A 27,549-nucleotide genomic window follows, 5' to 3' on the forward strand; every position below is an offset into this window, starting at 1 on the left:
TAAAAACAAAATGTAATAATTCCTCAGACGTACTTCTCCATCGTACAGTATATCGATACCCTATGGCTGACTGGGATAGCTTCTGTACATTTATATCAGATATACCTCTGCGTTCTATGTTTAAAAAGAATGTGTCCTCTATAGTGTCAGACTTGGTGAAATGGTTAAGTATAGGTATAGGCCGCTTTATACCAGTCACAAAATTCCAGCAAAATCCTAACAGCCAGCCATGGTTCTCTCCAGAATCTGCTGCTGCTATTGTGCACAGATATCATTTTTTCTATTGTTTCTAACGTAATAGATGTACTAAGACTAAAGTCGCCTCAAGGATTGCCAGCAACCACTGTAAAAGAGTAATAAAGAATGTGAGAGAGTTCAACATGAGAGAGTCTTTCAAGTCCAAAGTAGCTGAGTAGTGGCTTAGTTCCCACCAGTTTTGGCAAATAAAAAACAGGGCCCTGAACAGAAGTGTGTGCTCTATTCCTACCATCATCAATAGACCTGAGGTAATTTCATTAGCATCTTTGCCAAGAACTTTGCAGATAATTCTGTCCTATGTGATCAAGGCCGCCAACCCTCGTATTTCCTACTGTATCTGAAAATATCTGTGTGATGTTGCCAAGCAAATCAAAAACCTTGGTTCCTGTAATGCAACTGGCCCTGATGACATTCCAATTACTGTGCTGAAAAAGCTTCAACCAGGACTATCTCCCATACTTACAAAGCTGTTTAAGCATTGTTTTAAAGAGAATTGCTTCTCAACACTCTGGAAAACCTCATCAGTATGCCTCGTATTTAAAAATTCAGGTGATCAATCATCTCCCTCTGAGTACCGACCAATTCGTCTCCTGTGCGTGTTGAATAAATTGCTGGAATCTGTTCAATAGAGAAGTAGTCAATCACCTCAGCAAATTATCACCTCAGTGACATGCAATATGGTTTCCGTTCTGCTTGATCTACAGCAGATGTGCTTACAGTTATAGGATTAGCAAATCTCTCGATGGAGACTACCTTTCTAGGGCAATTGCTCGACATATCAAAGGCCTTTGATAGAGTATGGCATAAAGGTGTACTTCACAAGATCTCCAGCTACGGTATAGCTGGAAAGGTCTTCTCAATTATTAAATTATTTTTCTCTGATAGGTTTATAAGAGTAATGGTTGATGGGCAGAGCAGACATCAGAAGCTCACGGTATTAATGCTGGAGTCCCTCGGGGGGGGGCATCCCAGGTCCAATTCTCTTCTTGATCTACATCAATGATTTCCCAAATCACATCCTAAAATCATTTGTAGACATTTATGCTGATGACACTACCATCTATGGCAACACTTCAAAAGCTGTAAATGTCCATGATCCCTTTGATTGTCTCTCCTCTGATCTTGAGCACATGGTATAATGGGGAAAGAGGTGGCTGCATTAAAAGTAAAAAGCCATCTCTTTCCCCATTGTATCACTTGCTCAAGATCAGAGGAGAGAGAATCGGAGAGAACTTGGTCGTTTACAGTCTTAGATGTGCTACTATAGTTAGTAGTGTCATCAGCATAGATGTCTAAGTATGATGTAAGAATGTGATTTGGAAGATCATTAATATAGATCAGGAAGAGAGTTGGGCCCAGGATGGACCCCTGAGGGACTCCAGCATTAATACTGTGAGTTTCTGATTTCTGCCCATCAACCACTACTCTTATGAACTTATCAGAGAGAAATAATTTAATAAGTGAGAAGACATTTCCAGCTATACCATAGCTGGAGATCTTGTGAAGTGAACCATTATGCCATACTCTATCAAAGGCCTTTGATATGTCAAGAGCAATTGCGCTAGAAAGGTAGCGTCAATCGAGAGATTTGCTAATCCTATGAGATATAACTGTAAGCACATCTGCTGTAGATCTAGCAGAACGGAAATCATATTGCATGTCACTAAGGTTATTTTTGCTGAGATGGTTGATTATTTCTCTATTCCAGCAACTTACTCATGATGCACAGGAGACTTATTCGCCTGTACTAAGCGGGAGATGAGCGATCACTTGAATTCTTAAATACAGGGCATACTGATGAGATTTTCCAGGGTGACGGGAAGCAATTCTCCTTAAGACAACGTTTAAACAGTTTTGTAAGGATGGGCACTAGTTCTGGTTGAAGTCTTTGAAGTACTATAATTGGAATACTGTCAGGGCCGGTTGCTTTACTGGAATCAAGGTTTTTGATTTGCTTGGCAACATCGTGTACAGATATTTGTATATCACATAGCATGTTTTCTGATACAGGAGGAAATATTAGAGGTTGGTGGCCTTGGTCGCAAATGGTAGAATTAGCTGCAAAGTTCTTGGCTAAGAGTTTGGCTTTGTCTGATGCTGACGAGATGACCTCAGGTCTATTTATGAGAGTTGAGATAGAACACATGCTTCTGTTCAGGATCCTGTTTGCTATTTGCCAAAACTGGTGGGAACCAAGCTGCTGCTCAGCTACTTTGGACTTGACGGACTGAGCATACAAATCTCTTGCATTCTTTATTACTTTTTTACAGTGGTTGCTGGCAGTCTTGAAAGCTGCTTTAGTCTCAGTACATCTATTACGTTGTCTAGCTGAAACCACTATCAATAATTTCCCCCACTGTTTATGTCTGCCTAAACCTAAACCTAGACTCCATAAACAAAGCTTCTTTCTTAGAACTGCACACTTGTGGAATGGTCTTCCGTTTGCCTGCTTTCCAGCTGACTACAATATGGTCATCTTCAAGTCCAATGCGAACAAGTTCTAGATGAGTTGTTCCTTTAAGTAATCTAATTTACCAAATTTCCACAACTAACAATTACTATGATATTGTTCCATTGATTACTGTACATTGATTAACCCTTATCCTCGAGTGGCCTTGATAAGTGGTGACTCCTTTGTAAAAATCAAAAAAATTTATCAGATCCCTCTTATGTCACATGGTTATGCTAACGTTTACTGGCTACTTTTCAGATGACATCCTAGCTGGCCTTGTGTTCATCATCTGTTGATCATACCACATTTTAAATACAATGCACTTCTAGAACTCTCTCTCCACTTCTCTTCAAAAGTATTCATTACCACTAATAAGTATGAAACACTAGTTGAAATACCTGTTCCAGGATAGAATTTATAATACTACAGCAACCTTAAACCCATTATTAAGTGGTTGGTCCTTCAAAGCAATGATATAACCAGTGCAAAAATAGAATTTACGCAACTGAACTGATGGGCTCATATGCTTTAGTTTCTGGATATGACCTTAAACTATATCCGATGGTGAGGCCCCAGCTTGCAGGCTTTGGAGAGTGTGGAGCCACCTTTTAATTGCCATTGCTCCCAGGTCCACTCTGACTCGGAATGGTAGAACCTATTAGGATCCCAACTATGGGTTAAATAGAAATGAAAAAAAAAAACAAAAACAAATATATGCTATTAAAAAATTTTCTTCAAAATCACTAGATTCGGCATTAAATAACCTGAAAAGAGTTGATATGTTGTAAAGCAAAAACAAACAACCATATGTTTTTACTTTGTTTAAAAAATAAAATCCCCATTAAATGATATTTAAATAATACAAATTATCTCAAACTTTTAAAATGTGTATAATTTTATGCCATTTCTTTATCATATAAATTTTATAAAGAATAAAGTTAACATTAGGATTTAGTTTCATGTCGCTATGATAAAGTTCTGTTATTAATCTAGGTTCTCCTGGGTGGTCCATTATTATTTGAATCTGTTTCCAGACAGCTCAATTATTAGCCTAGCTCTTCCTCGCATATTTAATAATTTATTGTTAACCTATATTGGGTAGTGCAGCAGTGTATTTAATCAAATCAGTGTCTATGTCCCCAAAAGTTGACGTGAAAACAACTAGATTTGACAAAAATATCGTCTGGGCTTATAATGGTGATGGACTTGCTTGGAAACTGACATAATTTCAGTGATAATTTATCCAACCAAATTCAAACAAAAATAACTTTTACAGGTGAACTGGATTTTTTTTTTACATTTTTTTTAAATATAAATTTTGTAATGCGTTTATATATTTGTATATATAAGATTCACTCCTAAACTAATTGACCTATTATGAATTTTGAAATACAACTGCTAGGTGTAAGCAATCCAAATGTGGGCTATATTTGTATATAAAAGATGGACTCCTAAACTAATTAACCTATTATTATGAACTAGCAGGGTGTCCAGCATTGCCTGGTTGTATAATATGCTTACACATGATATTTTAATTTATGCAGATTGCATATGTATCATTATATAATAATCTATTGATTATTATATATTACGAGGAATAATTTGCCCTGTGGACTAATTCACAAAAAATATTAATAAATAATAATGATAATGTCATTCATCAAATTCCATCTGTGTTGTTTACAATATCATGTCAGCTGATATTTGGGCTTGACGATCTTAGAAAAAGTCTTTCTTTTCTTATAGATAAAAAAAGAGTTTTTACAGGGAATATTTTACATTACACCGGCGAAGGTTACACCAGTGTAACATAAAATATTCCCATGTAAAAATTCTGTTTATCTATAAGAGAAAAATTACTATTTTTAAGATCGGATTTTTTTTTCTGATTTTCGATATTCATTAGGTTTTGTACAGCAATTCATCTATCTAAGAACACTGCCAGAAATATAAATTACCTTTGTGTGAAATTTAAAAAAGATAGGCTCAGCCGTTTCGGAACCTACGAGGAAGAAACTCACACACAAAGTGACTTTTATATAATAGTAGAGATTTTAAAACACAGCTGCTAAGCAGTCCAAATGTGGGCTATGTTTAGTTTTAGTTTTATGTAGAGTGCAGAGTAAGAAACAAGGTTGGTTTTTAATGTACAGAAAAATCCAGTTGACCAAAATGGGCACTCTGGATTGGAACTAAAATTAAAATTGCATCAGTCTAGAAGGATTTCTTATTCACTGACCGAGGACTGAAAAGATGAAGTGTAGTATCAGAACAGATGCTACACTTTGCTCCTAGCGGTCAATAAAACTGTAAGCAAAATTTGGATTTTACTCCAAAAGAGTGAAGCTGATTTCGTTATTAGACGCTGAATGGTGGAAATGTTAACTGAAAAAGCCAATATCCTCAAACGGGTTGGATCTTAACATGTAACGCTCAAGTGTCTGGCCATGAAAGTGTGTGTGTGTGTGTGTGTGTGTGTGTGTGTGTGTGTGTGTGTGTGTGTGTGTGTGTGTGTGTGTGTGTCGTTAATGAGATTATGATGCTAATCTAATAATCACAGATAGTTAAGCCAAGCTACTTACCTAACTGAGGAAGTGTCCGCTTTGGATAGTGTCCAGGGTAGTAAAATATAGATAAATGAGTTTGGGTGGGGGGTAGAGAGAGAGAGCGAGAGAGAAAGATGTTTTTTGAAATCATTATCATAAATAGTCTGACCTCTCAGTTGGATCCGGGTTGATGGGCTTCCCTGTATTTTTGGAAAGAAGGTAGTGATGCTGCTAGAGAAATAAATAAACGAACAAAAGAACCAGGTTGGGGAGTTATAATATACAATCCGTTGTGTTGGTTTGCATCTTTTACAGTATATTGACCGTTTTTAACTTATAACTCGTCTGAGCTTCAATCTATGGTAGCCCCTTGCCAAACTTTCATAAAAGCAGTTGTTTAGCTACAACAACCATCAACAAATTTCCCCACTCTCATGGAATTTGTGTTTAGAATTTAGCACAGATAGAAAGCGTATTTCCTAGAACTGCCTACTTTTGGTTCTCTGTTCTGCTGGCCTGCTTTCCAGCTGACTACAATATGGTTATCTTCAAGTCCAATGCAAACAAGTTCTTGTTGAGCCCCCTCCCCTTAATAATCCATTTCTACCCTATTTCTACCACTAACTATTAATATGCTGTTATACTGGTGACCACCGTACACTCATTAACTCTTATCCTCGAATGCCCTTCTGGCCTTGATAAGTGTTGACTCCCATGTAAAAAAAAAAAATAATGCCTAATTTCAGTATCTATTGTTGTATAATCCATTGATTGGCTTGGTTTGTATACTTTATGGCATATCAATCCTTTTTGGGTTATTTTACGTTAAGACTTAACGACTTATCATCATCATCGGATTAATGTCCATTTTATATGCTGGCATTTGTTGGGTAGATTTAAAAAATTGACTATTAAACTAACCTATTGCTGGCGAGGTATTTATCTATCCCTCTTCCTCTCAAGTCCATTTTTACTACTTCCTTCCATGTTTTCATTGACCTTTCTCTGTGAACTGTCAATTTCCATAAGCGTTAAACAAATGTTAAGCCTCATATGATGATGCTGCTGCTGATGATGATGATGGTGATGATAACATCTTTAAGATAATTTTTATCATTACTAAACAGCAGAGCTTAACTGCTGTCAGCCAAGAGTCTATCAAGCCTGTGTGTGCAATGTGATGAAGTGAAACCTGTACAGTAAGCGTTGTTGAGGATATGCATTGCATGGAGGGAACTGATATGAGAATAAGATGTGTTATAGGAATCTTAAAGAGAGACTTCATAGTTTAAAACCGGCTTCGGAACTTAATAAGTGATGCCCTTTTCTTTTTTTTTTGCAGCCTCTTTCCCACAGAAGAGACATTCCTAGCCTATCTCTGCTCTATCGCTATTTTCATCGCAAGTGTTCGACTGAACTCCAATCCATGATTCTCCCCTTGACAAACTTTCACAAAAAACATTTCAACTAGCTACAATCACTATCAACAATTTTCCCCAACTCTCTATCTGTGCTTAAATCTAATTGCAGATTCCATGAACAAAGCTTCTTTTCTAGAACTGCCTGCCTGTGGAACACTGTTCTGCTGGCTTGCTTCCCGGTTGAATACAACATGGTAGCTTTCAAATCCAATGTAAACAAGTTCTTGTTGACCTGTCCCCATAAATAATCAAATTCTATCCAATTTACACTATTAGTGATTACTACACTACTACCTTACATTCATTGACCCTTATCCTCGAGTGGCCTTCGAGCCTTGATAAATTAAAAAAAATATATAAATATATTATAAAAAACAAGATCCGATAACTTCAAAATCTGGACAGTATAGGAAGATGTGCACAAAACAGAAGACTTTGATGGTTTGGTCACATTGAAAGAATGAAAGGGAGTTCTTGGAGTAGTAAATATAGAACACTTTAGATCGAGTCAGTTGGCAGGGAAAACGTGGGGAAGTGATGAGGAGAAATAGGGAAAAATAAATACCTGGGTAGAGATTAGTTAATTTTGAAGTCAGTTTTTAAAAGTCATGTAACGCATGCAAACATGTAAACCAGATGTTAAACCGTATATGCTGATGCTTATGGATAAGATATTTTAAGAATAAATTAAACGAAACTTTGTTACAGATATAAAAAATTATAAACCACGTAATAAAACATATAATATAAATATAAACCAAGCAATAAAAACACATAAAAAATAAAAGGAAATAGATACAATTGTTATCAAGATTCATGTTAATCCGTTTCAAAGGCTTTAAAGAATTACTGTCAGAAAAAATGTGATTCTTCCTCAGTTTAATTTTTTCTAGCGTCAAAACTAAAGAAAAAAAAAAAAAACAATTTATCTGTAAAAGTCTGAAGGATCTGTAACCAACACTGAAGGATATAGATTATATAATCTCTCAGAAAGAGACAGGAAGTAGGATTCATGTCAAGAGTGACAATGTAAGTAACAGCTTTTGAGTACTACAACCTCTGTAAAAATGCAAATATGTTTGTCTCATTTTTTAGATGTATTTCTTGTCCCCTTAGGGAGTAAGGATCAGCTCCCATTTTTAACTATTGAATCCTTGAAAGAAAGACATTACATGGCCATTTACACCATTACTATCAATTTACAGATCTTTTTTGAATTTCTGAGAAAGTCATAAAAAGATATTTTATTCATAAATAAAATTTGACAAAATTAAATTTAAAAGTTTGTGATTGTTTTTTGCAATAAACAAATTTAAAATTTCTATATTTAGAACACTAAGGACTTTTATATTTCTAAATTTTTTAGATGAGTGTTTGTGGTTCGTATTATTTAGATTCTTTGGACTACTGTTCTGATATTCAGTGTTATTCTCACATTTCAGTCGATGTAACTTCTGACCTTCTCCAGGTGTATTTTGTCGACCTCAGAAATCTGTTAAACTCAGGAATCGACATGGAATTTTGAACAGAACCCTTTATTCAATTCATGGGGGTAGCATGCTTTTGTTCCATCTGCTATGATTGGATAGACGTCCAATTGTGAATACTTAGGACCTCTATCCAGTCATGGATGATGGAACATAAGCATGCTACCCTCATGAATTGATTAAAGGGTTCTGTTCAAAATTCCCTGTCGATTCCCAAGTTCAACGGAAAAGTTCCCGAGTTTAGTAAGATATACTTGAAGAAGGTTGGAGTTTATATTGACCGAAATATTGTGAAAATGACTCTAAATATAAGAACAATAGCCTGAAGACTGCAAATAATACGACCAGGAAGTTTTATCAGATGTTCTGATAGGTTGGCAAGTCGAAACTAGGCTGAAGGCATTTCCTCGAATAGTGGTAATAGAGAGGTGCTTGTAAAGCTAAGTAAAATTTACAGTGATTGGTCACATATCATTAATAAGACAAATCTGTTGAGGAAGTCCTGCAGAGAAGATCCAATTGCTCCACTCGTCTCCATGGTAATCAGTTAGAATACAAACCTGTTGAGAAAACATTTTCATTGTTTACAAGATGCTGCTGACATGTCTAAGGTCTGTTACTGATGAGGATGCAAAAGAATCAACACAAGTTGCATCCTATATTAGCAACTTGCGATTGGTAAAAGCAAACCCAATCAGGCCGTCGGGCTGCTTGACACCTCTTTTGTTGGATCAAATTCTGTTAAATATTTTTTCAGATAATTCCAACTTTATTCGATTTTGTTGATGCTGATTTCTCCTGATATAATCAGTTACTTAGAGGAGAAACTACATAAAGGTTGCTAACATCCCAAATGAAAATGGTGCTGTGCAACTAGAAAACGGCATACTGAATCATCAGTTTACATCCATATCCATTTCACCACCACCATTGGTATTAATCATCATCAATTTTGCTCGGTTATTTGTTGTACTTTTGCAGCAAATGTTTGAAATCCGAATTTCTTATGTCTTGAAAGATGCTTTAAATGGTATTCAAAACCACTGCAATTATGATGTTATTACTACGTTTTCCTTCTCCTAGACTAGTTGCTTACCTTTTAACCTTTTCTCAATGGCTTTAATGATAAAAGATAAAATGATTCCAAATCCTGAACACAACTAACAAAATGGCACACTGAGTCTACAGGATGCACTGGATAAGACTGTCCCATCGCCATGTACACTGCTTTTCTTTCATGGGCAAAGGCTGGTGCTATTTGCTGTTGACTTTTTTGTATGTAGCTGTTCTTGAAAAATGGATGAACTATTCAAATTTTAATTATTCATTCATTTTACCACTTCAGAAAGTACCTCACTCCCAACGCAATCCTCTACCTGTACGAGAACCAAATATGTTCCAAGAAGGAGTACTGTAGCCACAGCTAAGCTGGTGCTGCTCAGATCATCTTTTCCTATCTTGGCAGGATACAAAACCGCCTTCAAAGTCTACTGGACCGTGTTGTTTTCTCCTCTCTGCTCCTTCTTTCTCACAGAAGAGACCTTGCTAACCTTTCTCTGCTCTTTTGATACTTTCACGGCAGGTGTTCGACTGAGCTTCAATCTCTGGTTCCCCTCCTCCTGCAAAACATTCACAACAAAAACTTGTCTAGCTACAACTACAGTAAATAATTTCCGCTACTCTCTCTCTCTTTGTATCTAAAACTAAATGACACTTCCATGAGCAAAGTTTCTTTCCGAGAACTATCTGCCTGTTGAATACAATACTACAGTTTGCTTCTAAGCTGAATATAACATGATCATCTTGAAGTTCTATGTAAACAAATTCTTGTTGGACTGTCCTCTTAAATAATCCAATTTTGCTCAATTTCCACCATTACCAATCATTATCATGTTGTCTTACTGGTCATCTGACACTCATTGATCCTTATCCTTGAGTAATCTTTGGGCCTTTATAAGTGATGATTCCCTTATAAAAATTAAAGAAAAAGCAACTTTTGTCCTTGGATGTGAATAAGAGGTAAGGTCCAAATTGGCCACATCCAGCATCCGAACTATCTGAACAGTTACAGCCCTTTTCAACTTTTCACTGCCTACTGCTGATTGGCAGGTGGCCACAATCTGTCCCATCTTTAAAAAAATGTGACAAAGAAAACATAATGAATTAAAGACTAGTGAGTTTCACCTCTATTGTCTCAATATCCGTGGAAGTTCAAGCGAGCAATCATGGTTCATTTTACATTTACTGTTACCATCTCTTCATTTCAACATGGTTTCATTTTGAAACGTTCATGTGATAAAAAAAAAAGTATAATGGATGATCAAAATACTGCTGACGTTGTCTTTCGGAGTTTGTCAAGTTCTTATATTCTGTCAACCACCACTTACTTTTATATAAACTCCACACCTATGGTCTCTATGAACCGGTTATAAAATGGATAAGACCCTTTCTTGGTTTATATAAATAGCAGTCTGTCACATGACATGGATGGTTTTTTATCAAGCTTTTTGATTCTGTCAACCACTGCTTTTTTTGTTTTTGTTTTTTACAAAGGGATTACCACATATCAAGGCTGGGAGGCCACTCAAGGATAAAAGTCAATGTATGTATTGTAGTCATTGGGACAGTAGTGTAGTAATCGCTTGTGGTGGAAATTTGGTATAATCAGATTATTTATAAGGATGGTTCCATAAGAATTTGTTTACATTAGACTTAAAGATGACAATATTGTAGTCAGCTACAAAGCAGACCAATGGAACAGTTCTACAGACAGGCAGTTCTAGGAAAGGACATTTGTTGATAGAATCCACATTTTAGGCTCCGATAGAGTGGGGGAATTCATTGATAGTTTTTGGCTAGATGAGTGTTTTTTTGTGAAAGATTGGCCAGGGGAACCATAGGTTGGAGCTCAGTTGAACACTTGCTATGAAAATAATGATGCAGAGATAGGTTTGCACCAGCTCTTTTGTTGGAAAGAGGTTGCAGAGAAGAGAAAAGGGCATTGCTTACTAGATTACAAAGTCGGTTTTGAACTCTGTCAAAGCAGGATAGGGTTGTCTGAGTAGCTCTTGTCCAGATGTGGCAACAGTACTTCATCCTAAAACATACTTGGCCCTTATACAGGTAGAGAATTGCATCAGCAGTGAGATATTTATTGGAGTGGTAGAATGATCCAACCATTTTTCTAGTAACCTTGTCAACAGATTTGATGTATGTGTTTCATTTCAGATTAGGAGTGAAGGTCAGATCAAGAAGCTTCTCTAAACATAGGGTGTTCTCAAGGTAAGAGCCGTTCATTTCAATAGAGGTTCCACACTTATGGTCTCTGTGAATCGGTTATAAAATGGATAAGATCCTTTCTTGGTGATTGTACATACAAGGGGGAAGAGGTGGCTGGTCACTTTTTAATGCATCCAAAACCAAGCTTCTATCTTTACATCATCAACGCTCTGATCCCCATCCGGCATCAATTGAAATGGATGGCTCTCGTTTTGGGGAGGCTCCATGTTTTGACAAGCTTCTGGGTTTGACCTTTACTCCTGATCTGAAATGGAACACGTACATCAAATCTGTTGCCAGGGACGCTGGGAAAATGGTGGGATCCTTCTACCACTCCAGAAGATATCTCACTACTGATGCAATTCTCTATCTGTATAAAAGCCAAGTACATCCAAGGATGGAGTACTGCTGTTACATCTGGGCAGGAACTGCTAAAAACAGCCTATCCTGCCTTGACAGAGTACAAAATAGACTTCGTGGTTTAGTGGGGGATGATGCCCTTTTCTCTTCCCTGCAACCTCTCTCCCACAAAATAGACGTTGTGAGCCTGTCTTTGTTTTATCGTTATTTCCATGGCAGGTGCTCGTCTGAGCTCCAATCCCTCGTCCCACCTTGCCACTCTTTCACGAGAAACACCCGTCTGGCTGAAACTACTGTCAATAATTTTCCCCACTCTTTATCTGTGCCTAAATCCAAACGTAGATTCCATTAGCAAAGCTTCTTTCTTAGAACTGCACGCCAGTGGAACTTTCTGCAGCTTGCTTGTTTCCCACCTGACTACAACTTGGACGTCTTCAAGTCCAACATAAACAAACTCCTGACAAACCGTCCCCTTAAGACACTCTATCAAAACCCTCAATACTAATGATTACTACAATACTATTTTACTGATTACTGTACACGCAATAACCTTTCGGGCCTTGATAAGTGGTGACCCCCATGTAAAAAAAAAAAAATTAATAGTAGTTCGTCATATGACATGGATGCTTTCAGTGGTGTCCCTCAAGGCTCCATGCTAAATCCTGTTCCCTTTCTACTCAATATTAACGACATGCCAGAAGTGATTGATAGAAATGTGTCTCTTATTTGCAAATGACATTAAATTAGTAGCTAATAGAAGCGAAATTGACAATCTAAAATCTAATCTTCAACATGTCTGGGAATAGTCCATTGGATGGGATGTATACCTCAATGTCGATAAATGATGCCATATTACAGTAGGTTCTCCTTCTGGCCTGCCTCTTACTTACAACAAGCTCTATTCAAGAAAGAGAATGAAACAAAAGATCTTGGCCTTGTGGTCGACTCCTCCTTCAAGCCATCTAAAATTTTCATTCAGCCTGTAAACAAAGCAAGGAGCATCTTATTTCTGAAGCAGAATGTTCTATTTTCACTTCTTTCTTCTTACTGCCCCTTTCTTCCTGCATCTTTCACCCGTGCTACATTATTCTTCTCTGCATCTGACAGCTGTTGGTAGATGTCGAAAGCTCCTCCAGCTAGTCGAAAGGGGATGACCTGTTCAACTCTGTCAACTCTCGAGAGCTTCCAGATAAGATTCACTCTGTCTAACTAGTTTACAATAGATGTTGTGCTGTCATATTCCGGTACTAATTTTAGGTCGAACCTTCCTTCAGCCATAACGCCAAGATAGCTTGAAGCAGAATGTTCTATTTCAGTTCTTTCTTCTTACTGTCCCTTTCTTCCTGACCTCGATTCGTGATACTGAGTATTTCTCTCCTTCACCCTCTTTCTGAAACGAACAACATGACATCTTTCATCGACCGAAGCATATGAAAGAAAAACACTGCCACCACAAAGAAAATCCGACGTCTTTTATATCCGCAGGGACGCAAACTCCTGCAAATGAGTACCAACCAGATTTCCTATACCATCACGCATGCACAGTGTCATTTGTGCATTAGACATGATAGCGCTTGCCTCATCATACATTGTCTACAATTTCTTATTTAATGTTCTTTCTGCAATTTCACTTCTGAAATGTTTTTCCCGCTTTATGTCTCCTTGTCGGATCAATGTTAGAGTTTAGTGTCTAGGCCTCTGCTTCATATTTAATACTTGATATCCAGCATTTGGAGAGTCTTCAAAAACTGGCTACTTGAATGGTACAGGTTCTATGGGATCTGCCCTATAAAAGTTGACTCAAGAAACTTAACCTTTTTTCCCCTTGAACGCTGATGATTATGCAACAATCTCTTCAATGGTCATTACGATATTCCTCAGGACTTATTATTCACTTTTGTACCAAAAAACATCTACACAGACACCACAAGAAACTATTTCACTGCCGATTTCAATTAAACTAGAAAAGGGCTGCTTTGTTAATCAGGATCTCTGGGTCTTCAAATGGACTTTCAAGAGATAATAAATTCGCTAACAATACAAAAATTCCATCTAATTTCGACAGTTGCTAAGTTACTGTATCCTCTTCTGTGTAAATTTCTATCATCTTTGTCTACATAACAATTGAAACTTGATTGTTTTATTTTTAATTAAATTATTGGCATTGGTTTCTTTCATATTTTTCTAGTCAGAATTATTTATATTAAGAAATCAGCATATTAAAAACACATGTGAAGGTTGCCAACATCCTAAGTGAAAGTGTTTCTGGAGAACGAATTGGATTCAAATTATTTTATGATATCACAATAGCCGTTTACCATTGATTTATATCTAGATACAACTGATGGTCTTCTTTGGGATTTGAGTGACAATAATTCTTCCTAAGGTTCCAGTACTCTCGGCATCCATCCTGTAATTGTTTGGTTAGTGTTTTGTTCTTGGTCTTTCTATGCTTCTTGACACTTCACAACCACTTTGTATGATAGCAATCAAGGCTGATGTCACCATCTGTGTTTAAGGGGGTTTGTTTATGAGGTTTCTGTCAGTCCCTGTTTCCTTGGCCCTGTATGATGTTCTATCTTTTTTCTTCTATTATATTATTTTTGCTATAATATATATATATATATATATATATATATATATTATTATGTAGAATATTCTATAATATATATATATATATATATATATATATATATATATATATATTATAGAATATTCTGTGTAGCTGAATTGCCATATATATTTTATAACTTACTACCTGGCTCTACCTATGTATTGAGCACTGTTGAAGTAAATACTTAAAGTTTACGCATAAATTTATACTTTTGTATATTAATTTATGTGATTAAATGAAGTAGTCATATATATATATATATATATATATATATATATATATATATATATATCTCCTAAAAGAAAATGAATCGTCACACTTCCGAGGAGAGGATATTTATCATAGAATGCTACTTCATGTAAGCTGAGTGAACAAACATACAAACGAATGGGTTCTGGAGAAATTGGACCATGCCAAAGACTGCTAAACAATATCAATGACAGGAAATTGCAAATTTTGGAACATATAGCCAGGACAGGCAGACTAACAAAAGATCTGCTCTTTGGTACAACTCCGGCAAATAAAGATGTGGAAGACCAAAAACAGGAATGTCAGACAACATGCAGACATTAGTAGGGCTGAGTTACTCAGAATGGCGCAGAATCGGAGTCAATGGCAACGATTCATGAAGAGTGCCACGGCTGGTCAGTAATGAGCATTCTGTCCGGGAGAGAGGTACTTTCGGTTGAATCTAAATTTCAAATTCGTCAGCTTCTTTTGGGACACCCTGTATAATGTAAGTACTCATTAATGAACAGTGGATTGTGACACTTTCTTGAGGTATGCTACTTCCCTCAAAGAATGAAGTATTATCTGGGAGGATGGCCCCATGACAACGGGCGGATATATTTTCCTGTCTGCATTGAGCATGAAAAGATAGTACAATTAATAGGAGTAATAATATAGTTTTAGCTTCAGAAAGAGATACCAAATCGCCATTAGTAATAGATTATTATTATTATTCACTAGGAGTTCAGTCACAGCAGGCCATCATCAGCAATTGTTAACTAACAATAACCAATAATGTTCTCTGGAGTGCGAGTGACAAGTCTTCCCAGATTTCCAGTGCTCCCCGCTCTTTCATATACCATTACAAATCACAGTGTTATTGCAATAGCCACTTACCATTGATTTCTTGCTGATAACAGCCATTGGTATTCTCTGGAATTTGGGTGGCAAAAAGCCTCTCCAAGTTCCCAGTGTTCTCTACACTCTTCCGTTGGAGGTTTGGTTAGTGCTTTCCTGTCTTGATCTTTTCATCTTTCTTGACCCATCACGACTATTTGGTGTGGTACCAGCCGAGGCCAATGCAAACATTCTTCAGAGTAGGACACAGTTAATATTTTAGTGGGTTTTAGTCTCATGTAGTCGTGTTCTGTTTTGTTTGTTTTATTTCTATTAGAACTTCCACATATTTGCTCGTGTCCTCAGTTTATATGGGTTGGCTTTGCATTTGGCTTAAGGTTTCTGCTCTTTTCATTATATACATTCATTGTATTTTATCACCTTTCCTTATTATGAGTAGTAGTAGTAGTAGTAGTAGCTGTAGTAGTAGTAGTAGTAGTAGTTGGATACGGCATAATCACCTTGACACATCGGTTCCCATCAGATCACCAAAGTTAAGCAATGCTGACACTAGTTAGTACTAAAATGGGTGACCATTTTGGAATTTCAAGTGCTGTATGTACTCTCCGCTTATCTCAGCATTGTTTCCAGTCAGTCTTGGGACCCAAGCAGTGACAATTCAGGAGAGGTATAGTTGGTAATTGCACAACCCTTGCTTCACAATTACACATGAAAGGGGTGTCCATTGTTTCTTGAGACTGAACAGAGGAATTGATTAGTAGTAGTAGAATTTTTAACTTCATGGCACATCTGGCATGCCAAGGGTGCTTCATACTAAATTGGTGTGTAGTGTTTCTAATATTAATGAATTCCATCATTTTGAACTGACATTTGAATAAACAATCGAAAAGATTCTAGCAGAACAAAATTTTGCAACTTGTTTTTTTCCTTAGTGTTTTTACTTTATTAAAATATCCAATGAAAAGAACGACTACGAATGTGTAAGGAAACTTTAACCATTATTGTTGTATCGTAACACAATAGTAAAAGAAGAAAATCAAGTCGAGGTTGGTTTAACAAATGAAATGTATTAACATCACAAGTACAAAGGTAAGAATACGGGTATAACTGACTAGCGCTCAGCTAGACAGTGGAGTACTGTCGCTCTTTCTCGCCGGTGTAGACATTACTGGCACTATATATATATATATATATATATATATATATATATATATATATAGTGAGAATCGGTGTAATTTCCCTTATGCATAAAAAAGCCGGTATAACAATTATCATGTTTAACAAAAATATCTTGTTCAATTTACGAACTTTGAAATCAAATATTTCAAAACTAAAACGGTGTAGATAGAACCTTTTTCATTTTGATTGCCGGTGTATTGAACACATCACAAAAAATTTTGAGATTTAGTAAAAAAAAAAAAAAAAAGTAAACGTAAAGTTTGAATCATTTAGATTATTGTTCTCATCTTGAGTCTTATTTTCACAACGTTCCGACTTTCAGGTTTACTTTGTCGAACTCAGGAATCTTTCTGTTGAATTCAAAAATCTGCACAAACAGAATCCTTTATTTAATCCACCTGAGTAGTATGTTCTCGTTCCATCAGTCATAATCGAGTAGAAGTCCTAAGTAGTTCGCAATTGTATTCTGAGTATAGCACATATTAAAGATTGACCCTTCAACCTCCAGAAGAGTGTCTTTTATAATTGAATTTTATCAAGAGTTCTTCTGGAGGTTGAAGGTTCAATCCTCAGTGCAAGCAATATTTAGAATACAGTTGCGAATTACTTAGGACTGCTAGTCAGTCATGGCTGACAGAAAAAGAACATACTACTCAAGTGGATTAAGTAAAGAATTCTGTTTGTGCAGATTCCTGAGTTCGACAAAATACACCTGAAGAAGGTGGGAGGTTACATCGGTCGAAACGTTGTGAAAATAACATTCAAGATGAAAAAAGTAGACTGAATAATCCAAACTTTTACGTGGATTAACTAAAGGGTTCTGTTCAAAATTCTGTGCAGATTTCCAAGTTCAACATGATTCATTTGAAGAAGGTCAGAGGTTATATCAGTGGAAACATGAAAATAACACTTAAGATGAGAAAAGTAGTTAGAATAATCCAAATAATACGAATTTTGATCGACCATAGTCAAAGGTAACCTAAAGGCACCTTTATCATCAGTTACTACACTGGTGTAGAGGAGGCCACCATTCCTTTCCCAGAATTACTCCATTTACCCTTGATCTTCGTCTTATAATTCTAAGTGTTTAGCAAGAAAGCATCAAGTATTCTTTTTCGAGTCTTCGGTATGGCTTGACTGAGGCTTGAACCCTGTTCTCCCTGCTCATAAACGAACACTCTAACAAATATGCGAGATGATTGGTTGAGAGATTAAATCTGATTTTTGAAGACATTAAATATAAAACATAATTATCAATTTAAAACTATCCAGGGAATTAAAAATAAGATTTTTTTTTTTAATGAATTACTGATTATTGGTATCAGGACACCTTAAATGTTTGTCTCAAAGAGGGCGAAAGATAATTACAGAACTGACGTCACACATTTGGACTTAAGCCTTGAATATTCAAACTTGGGCATATTGCAATCACCAAATAAACTTTTGTATTAAGTGTGTGTGTGTGTATGTGTATGGTACTAAATAGCAGACCAAATTGATGTGGGCTTAACACGCTCTTCTATTTTGGTTCACTTTCTGTAGACTCGCCGATGGACACTCACCAACATTTTTTTCAACCAAAGATGTCTGCACACATCAAAGTAAAAGATAATTATGCTTTTTGTCAAATTAAAAAAAAAAGTAAGAATAAACATTGAACCCAAAAATTGGCAATTTTCCAAATGTTCGACTTAAGTCTGTTAAAAAAACAAAAAACAAAAACAGTATTTTAGTATTTCGAGAGGAGTAGATACAAGTCATCACAGCATCTTATTACACTACTCGATTATTAGGTATTTCTATGCACTGATTTTTCAAAGAAATGTACCTAGAACGTCGGTAATTTCAAAAGAAAGTTGAAGAAATGGATTACTAAACTGTAGTTTGAGCTACCCCATGAATAGGACAGACGAGAATATTTTATCTTTGATACAATGCATGACTCATGCGAACAAGTAAAAATGAAGAGTGTGCGTAAATAGAAAAAATGGTAGAAACTGAATTAACGAAACACTAGACTTTTTAGTCTGTTAAAAACGTGTAAAAGTTATATCCCGTTTATTTAGAATAAGTGCTTTATGCCAAAGTTCCACAGAAAATGTGGTATTGTGGTGACTAATCCCTATTAATCCCTAACTGTGCATTGGACGGATACCATAATACTTAGTTTGCTACACCTTATAATAAAGGTCCATTCAAATTTTAAGCCAGATCGACCCAGTAGTTTCCGACAAAAAGTGAAATGCACAGACATACTAAGAGTAATATAAGTAATATAATATAGACTTTTTAGTCCGTTGTTGACTTAGAATGGGTGCTTTATGCCAAATTAGTGGTTGAATGTGATTAAATGTGTGCTCGTTTTTGCATTAAATACTCATCCTTATCAATCCCTAACTCTTCAGCAAACGGATATCATAATACTTAGTTCGCTACAGCTTTTCATAACAAAAGTCCATACAAAATTTCAGGCAGATCGGCCCAGTAGTTTCCAAGTAAAAGTGGAACGGACATGCAGGCAATCAGACAAAGAGAAATATAATATAGATAACATATCTATATATCTATAAAAGTGAGAATGTGTGTGTGTGTGTGTGTGTGAAGATACTTCTTAACCTATACACTCAACAAATTCTTGATCTACAGACTTGAAATTTGGCATATATGGCATTCACACATGTAGAAAAGTTTTTAATCGTTTTTCATCTGGAAAAAAAAATCACATCCTTACATCATTTGTAGACATCTATGCTGACGACACTACCATTTATGGTAGCACATCTAAGACAGTAAACGACCAAGTTCTCTCCAATTCTCTCTCCTCTGATCTTGAGCACGTAGTACAATGGGGTAAAGAATGGCTGGTTACTTTTAATGCATCTAAAACCAAGCTTCTCTCTTTACATCATCAACATTCTGATCCACATCTGACATCAATTGAAATGAATGGCTCTCGTCTTCAGGAGGCCTCAAGTTTTGACAAACTTCTTGGCTTGACCATTACTCCTGATCTTAAATGGAACACGTACATCAAATCTGTTGCCAAGGCCGCTGGAAAAATGGTGGGATCTTTCTATGGATCCGGTAGATATCTCACTGCTGATGCTATTCTCTATCTATATAAGAGCCAGGTACGTCCAAGGATGGAATACTGTTGCCACATCTGGGCAGGAGCTGCTAGAAAGGACTTGGCCTGCCATGATAGAGTTCAAAATAGACTTCGTAGCCTCGTAGGAGATGTCCTTTTCTCTTCCTTGCAACCTTTATCTCACAGAAGAGATGTTGCGAGTTTGTCTCTGATGTATCGTTATTTTCATGGAAAGTGTTCGAATGAGCTTCAATCTATGGTCCCCCCTCGCCAAACTTTCACAAGAAACACTCGTCTAGCTGTAAACACTATCAATAATTCCCCCCACTCTTTATCTGTGCCTAAACCTAAACGTAGATTCCATGAACAAAGCTTTTTTCGTAGAACTGCACGCCTGTGGAATTGTCTTCCGTTTTCCTGCTTTCCGGCTGACTACAATATGGTTGTCTTCAAGTCTAACGTAAATAAGTTCTTGATGAGCCGTTCCATATAAGTTATCAACTTTACCAAATTTTCATTACTAATGATTACTATAATGTCCAATTTCTACTGTACACTCTTTAACCCTTATCCTTGAGTGGCCTCTTGGCCTTGATAATGTGGTGATTCCTATGTAAAAAAAAAAAAAAAAAATGGCTGCTAAGGGGTCAAAATTGAAAAATTGTTACTTTGGGTTATCGGATTCTTATCTGTTTGTCAACTGTTTCACGACTGAAACATGACAGCTTTTTATGTTAAGAATAAGTAGGTTTGAAAACACTTTAAAGACCGTGTCAAGCTGGTCTAATGGTTATCGTACTTGACTTACTGTCTTTAGGTTTTAGTCTTGATCTCAGCTCAAGTATTTTTTTTTAGTTACAAGAAGTGAACTGTTTAGAAAAAAACATAATACTTGCATGCATATGTCTCATTTTCTTTCCATATTTTTTACTTCATTTTTTTTTTTTTTTTTTTTAAGGAATTTAACCTTACGTTTAATAGTTACGGCATTTCTGTTTATAATAAATAAAAAATCTGCAGTAATTAAAATATAATATTTATGTTTATTTTACGACCAGGCAACACCGGGAGGCCCGCTAGTTTTATATATTTATAAACTTAGAAGGTTTGAAAGTTGTATACATCAATTGTTTATTTTTGTGGGCACAGGTTTTTTGTTTAATGTGTCTGTTCCGCATCAGATATTGATTGCATGGTGGTCATAGCGGCATCAAGTGATTTTTTTTTTCTCAATAAAACTATCATTTACGTTAGTTTTAATGTGACATTGCTTCAAGTCATCATTGAGTCCAAAGTTTTCTCTGATCACCTTTTTATCACTTACCTTTAATTGGGACGTGTGCACATTCGGTTTATTCAACAAAAGTTTTGTTCAACATGTTGATATCAATGAAGAGCTGACTCAAATCTGGACGCCTTCAACCTCAATAATAGGGAGTCAGAACTAGTTCAGTCTGTAAGATGCACAACATGAATCCACCGCAGCCATATTATTCTTATGCATTCTCAGAAAGACAGTACTGGTGGGAGTCCAACATTCACTTGCATGTAACACAAGATGATGAATGCACTCAATTCACAGCTGCAATTCATCTTGAACTCAAATTAACTAAGCGTCACAGATGTGTAGCATGATCCGTGCTATGAATCATATAGACGTCGACCTTTGATATCGTGACTCGCACAGTAAAAGTAAAAAAGAGTGTGCGAAAAGAAAAAGATTAAAACAAAATGAAACACAAAATATTTGGATTATTTGTATTTTTCAAATGACTATTCTCACCTTAGATGTTATTTTCACAATGTTTCGACCAATTTTACCTCTGACCTTCTTCAGGTGCATGTTTTTGAACTTGGGAATCATTATGTCAAATCCGAGAAATCTGTATGGAGTTTCAAAGTGAACCTATTATTTAATCCACAGTAATAGATCGTTCTCGTTATGTTAGCCATTCTTAGTTAGTATCACCTGTAGTGATAATCAAACTTTCAACCGCCAGGAAACCGTCACTTAGAACTTGAATCTGTTGTGCAATGGATAAAGGCGTTGAGTTACAACTGAATCTAAGTGAGAGTATCCTGAAGATTGAAGGGTAAAACACAAACTCAGAATGAAATAAAAATTACTCAACATTTCTACTCAAGAATGGCTGATGGGATAAGAGCAATCTACCCCATGGATTAAATAAGTGATTCACTTTGAAATTCCATACAGATTCCTGAGTTCAACAATTAGATTCTTGCGTTTGAAAAAATGCATCTGATGAAGGTCGGAGGATTGCATAGACGTTTTGAATCTAAGATGAGAATAATGATCTAATAAATTTTGAAACACAACATCCGTCGTCATCATCATCATCATCAGTATCATCATCGCCTCTATTCAGTCTCAAAAGACAATGGATACACCTGTAAGGGAAGCTGCACATGTAATTGTGAGGCAAGAGTTGCACAATCTCTAACCACACATCTCCTGAATTGGCACTGCTTGAATCCAGTTGGCAAGGTGAAGTCCAGGACGACTGAAAGTAATACCGAGATAAGCAGAGAGAATATACAGCACCTGGACTTCCCAAATGGTCACCTATTTTAGTACTGACCAGCCTCAACGTTGCTTAACTTTAGTAATCTAACGGGAACTGGGGTGTCAACGTGATTGTGCTGTATATTTATATATTTATAAAATGGCATTGTATGTGTGACTTTTTTTTATCAATTTCAGACAGTTAAATTGTTTTCTTTTGTAGAATGAGGGAAGAAGTGTGTACACATGTTTACGTTATCATTGATATGTGTATGCAAATGTCATGATGTTTGAAAGTGAAAGCTGCTCGGTGAGGGTGGAGGACATGCGTTGCATGGATAGGAATATGATATGATAAATGTGTTATGCATGTTTTAAAGATAAGATTAAACCAGAAAAGTATAGAGAGAGCACGAGACTTTGATGGTATGCCCACGTTAAAGGAATGGATGAAAGTTCATGGGTGAGTAGATGTAGGACAGTTGTGGTAGCAGGTTGAATTCACAGGTAAGGAAAACATGGAAAGAATTAATAAACTGGATTTGAGAGAAAGGGGGATAAATAAAAACCCGGCCAGAGGTAGGATTGTTTGTGAGTTAATTTTTTTAGAACTGTCTAATGTATTTCAGCAGGTAAAACTGACGTTGAATTGAAGCTGATTTTGTAAGAACCTGATTATTCTAATGCATTCGCATATTGTAAACCTATTTTCTTTAGATTACATGCGTAATACTAAATGAATTTCAACTCAAAATGGTTCATCATATAATATTAAACAATATAAAATCATTTTTATCGCATTCTGTTTCGGGCAGCAATCTCATCATTTACCCAAATTGTTCATATTTATAAAAATGTTCTCTTTATCTTATTTACTTTTTTTTTTTTTAATTTTCTCATTTTGTTCAAGCTGGGGATGGGGCATCCTACCAGATGCCAAACATTCCAGCCGAGAGATCTTTTAAAGATTCTGACCGTCTCTTAAAGTGCAATTGTTTGAATCTCTCATGCACTTGGTTCATCGGGTATATTTGTCGGGCAGTTTTAAAAATTCTTTTCAATGACTCCAGTTGTTCCTATAATTATTGGAATAATGGAGATCTTCCTAAGATTTCAGTTTCTTTTCATATCATAAATAAGACCTTGGTATTTCGTTATCTTTTCCCTTTCAGCTCTGTTTAATCCAAGTATCTGTTCTTGTATTAAGTGTAAGATTATGCTAGTGTCATTGATTTAAGACTAGCGGGAGGCACCCAGCCTTGCTCAGTTGTAAAATGTGCTTAAATATATTTTAATTCATGCAGATTTCTTATTTATTATTATAGAGCCAATTTTCTGTTGATTATTATATTGTACCTAATATATAGTAGTGATTTCTAAAGTTTTTGAAAAAAGACCTAGGTGCCATCAGTTAGAATCGAAAACAAAACATTTAGAGCTTCTACATTCCTTATCGTTTGAGCTATTAAGAGATTAAAAATTAAACCACTTCAAGCTATGAATGAATTTGCGCATGTGCAAAAGTAATAGAAATATGTTGGCAAGGTGAAATGAATATTTTGCATTTCAACTTGCCGATATATTTTTTGTATGTGTTAGTCATCGATCCAAACAAAGATTTTACTCGTTATAAACCATCTTTGCTGTATTACTATTTCTTATTAATCCTAGTGTCATGTGGCCGGTAGTTAAAGAGTTTATCGGTTAAATATTCAAACACGCATACATACATCTACTGTTTTATTTATATAGAAAATGTAAAAGATGAAAAACAGTAAATAAACATTCATAGTATTTACCTCAAAATATGACTAGTAGACCGTATTGATATACTTTTTATAATCTCCTAAAGTGCTTCCCCGCATTACCCACATTCAACAACCGTAGACCTAAAATGTGTATCCATTAGGCCAATTGAAAACCCCCTTTCTCCAGCATATGTATATTTTAGAATTGTATATATCAAAGAAAGTGTGCCCATACATTTCTAATATGAAAAGGCACTTGTAATCAATTTTTATCTATACTTTCGTAGTTGATAATTTATTTATAGATGTTTTCATTAAGGAAAAGTTTTGTTACCTGCACGTGTTTCTCTTTCGCCCCCCCCTCTCTCGTTTTTATATCTCCCACCTCCTCTCTTTTTATATCTCTCTCCGCTTTTCTATCTATCTATCGCTTTATGATCTCACACACACACACACACACACACACACACAAAGCATTGATCAACAAAGCAATTGTGTTTTCTCTCTCGTGGTTGTTCACTTTTTTTTTTGTCCCAACTGATTGTAAGTGGCCCTCCCGTCCACAGGGTTATTTTAGTGAATGAGTAATATTTCTCAAAATATGTACCCATCAATATTCTAGCTTAATCTTCTTTCAAATATTTATCGTCCAAATAATGAAACCAACTTTAAATGCGCAAAACAACTCCTGGCTACACTACTTATTGCAATCACATCAGATGGCAATGAAACATCAAACAAAATCAAATATTAATTAAAACGTAAAACAATTTCATTTGTCAGAACTTCTTTATTGGCATCTGTTACTCACGTTTGGACCAATGAGAACGTCCCATGGGTTATAGTATGTTGAGTGGTGTGTGCCAAATATGTATATAGGGAATTTTGAAAATCGATCGCATAACTCTGGGATTATGTTCGATATCTATCTATTTATCTATTGTATAAAAAAAAAACTTTGTGTGTGAGATTCCGTTCCCTATGTACTCCAAAACGGTTGAGTCGATTATATTTTCTCTGCCTCCTTGATTCCAATTTCTCCCATTCTTTTTAAGTTTTTCGGGATTGTTCCTAGTGATTCTACGATTATTGTTGCTATTTTAACTTTCTTCATGTTCTATATTCCTTTCAGCTCTCTGGCCAGTTCCATGTATTTGCTTCATTTTTATTTTCTTTGTTTATTTTTTAGTTTATTTTAGGGGGATGTAGTTAACTCAATATTTTGCAGTTTTCTTGGTTCTCTGTGGTCGTATTCTGTTTTTGTTTCATTTCTATTGCAGTATTCAAGTTACTGGTTAGTGTTTGTAGTTTATGTGCGTTGGTTTTCACATTCTATGGTTTTCCTTAAGATTTAAACCGTTTTCATTATTGCTATTCATTGTATCTTCTCTGCCACCACCTTGGTTCCAATTTTTCCATTCTTTTATCCAAATTTTTCGGGATTGTTCCTAGTGCTTCTACGATTATTAGTGCTATCTTGACTTTCTTCATGTTATATTCTTTCAGCTCTTTGGTCAGTTCCATGTATTTGCTTCACTTTTTTCGGTCCTTTGACCGTAGAACAGAAACATCTACGATCTGGCAAGATTTTTCCTTCTTATCAATTATTACATCCGGTCTTCTTGCTTGGGTGGGTTTATCTGTTTGTACCTCCACGTCCCATATGCTTTTATGATTTCCGTTTTCAAGTACAGCAGCCGGCTTGTGCTGTTTTCATTGAAGCATAATAAATTGTAACAATCATTTTTGTATGATTAAGGGATTATTTAACATATATAAATAAGAAAGATGCATGTTATTTTTACCCGTCTTCAAAACATACAAGGCGGCTTACGTCATTCCTATACCAAGTGGTTCCATTTATTGCGAGTATGAAAATAGTTCCATGATATTACTACATCCTCCTTACCAGATACAAAGAGTTTTTGCAGATAATTGTAACGTACAATAGTACATTTGTTGCTTATATCATTTTGGCCTGTGTCTTTCACGGCCACTTCTTGTTGTGTAATATGTTGATTGTTTTGGGGTTAATTATTATAAGATTGTTTGTGTTAGTGTGTCTAGTTCATGATGAGATGATGTGATCATTGAAATGGATTTGTTTATGAGTAAATGTTCCATCTGTTCTTATTTGGAATATGTTTCGTCTTTTTAAAGATCCATTTAGTAATTGAAGGATGTACAAGCTTGATTCTGCACATTTACCCAGAACCGTTGCTGGTTTCCATTTCCCCATTTGCTTATCTAGCATGCATACGTAATGTCCAGGAAGTAGTGCTGGTAAATTATGAGCTCTTCTGTCATCATACATTTTCTGAAGATCCTATTTTATGCTGTCTTTTAGGGCAATTGAGGTTTATCTCCATGCATCAATGTGAGGTTGCATACTTTTGTTGATTTGTCGCAGACTTTAGCATGGAGCCAATTTTATCGGATCGATCTGGATCCATCTGTATCAGGTTTTTGATTGCATTGATTAGTGTTACTGCAAGAACTTGCTGTACATTTTCTTTTTTAACTACGTAGTTAAGGGTAATTGTTTGAGCTGTTCTAGCGAGGGTAGTCCTAGAACTGCTGGCCTTTGCACATCTACAATGTAGAAAAATTGCTGTTGCGCCAGTCTGATTCATTGTATTTGCATGTTGGTGCTTCTATAACTATTTTATTGGAGTGGTGTTTCTATCAGCTTCTTGTCTCCTGTTTGGTCTTTTATGTTTGGAAAACTATCAGCGTCTAATTGCTCTGGGAACATTCTATGAAATGTTAAAAATGATAATGTGTTTCCTTGGTCTCCTGTGTCAATTTTCAATCACAACTTGTGGACTTCACTTTTACTTGGCAATTTTATGTTTACATCAACAAAAGCTTAATCTCTCTGAGTTAGAATTTTTTTTATGCTACTAAATGTTCTTTTGAGTTATTTGTCTAATCCTTGTGTGTTGAATACTGCATCAATTTGAATGCATTAACCTTTACTCAGACTGGTCTCTCCGATATTGTGGTTGATATTCTGACTTGATTTTTTTTTTATGGTTTCCATTTCGTGACCTTGACCTTTGTCTTAGTTTTGGTTGTCTTGATCAACAAACTTGCTTAGTGGTTAGCTTTCCCACGTGTGTTGCATCTGGACCCAGAAGCTGAGCAGGCTTCACGGCGAAATTCATGGCTTCTACCACAAATTGAGGTAGTTATTAAAGTTCCTAGAACATTTTGGCATTCGTATAGCTTGAATAGTGTTGCTTCAATCCTCGTTATTGTTCAACATGATCCTAAGTTGTTTTAAGTGTATGTTAGAAGCTTCATATGCTTTGCCGATATGAGCAGTTTCTTCCAGTATTAATTAGTCTTTTCTTTTTTGAAAATCTAGAATTGGAATGTTGTTGTTAAGTTCAATTATTCGCTGTTGTTGTTCTGAATCAGTTGTATGAGTTGTCTACATCTGTTTACAAAATCATCTAACGATTCTTGTTTCTGTTTATAAGACATTAGTTTTAACCGATTGAC

The 27,549-nt window shown here is 35.8% G+C and overlaps 1 protein-coding gene and 1 pseudogene across 10 annotated transcripts in view; one reads left to right on the top strand and one right to left on the bottom strand.

The window, feature by feature from the left end:
* Positions 1-27,549, top strand: part of LOC145243887 (uncharacterized) — a 1,140,095-nt gene that overhangs the window by 122,496 nt on the left and 990,050 nt on the right. The gene's annotated exons all lie outside the window — the stretch shown is intronic.
* LOC145244000 (5S ribosomal RNA) lies at positions 22,322-22,439 on the bottom strand (annotated as a pseudogene).

This window comes from Euprymna scolopes, chromosome 22 (genome assembly GCF_053919585.1).
Source record: "Euprymna scolopes isolate OS-2025 chromosome 22, ASM5391958v1, whole genome shotgun sequence".
Taxonomy (NCBI): Eukaryota; Metazoa; Mollusca; class Cephalopoda; order Sepiida; family Sepiolidae; genus Euprymna; species Euprymna scolopes.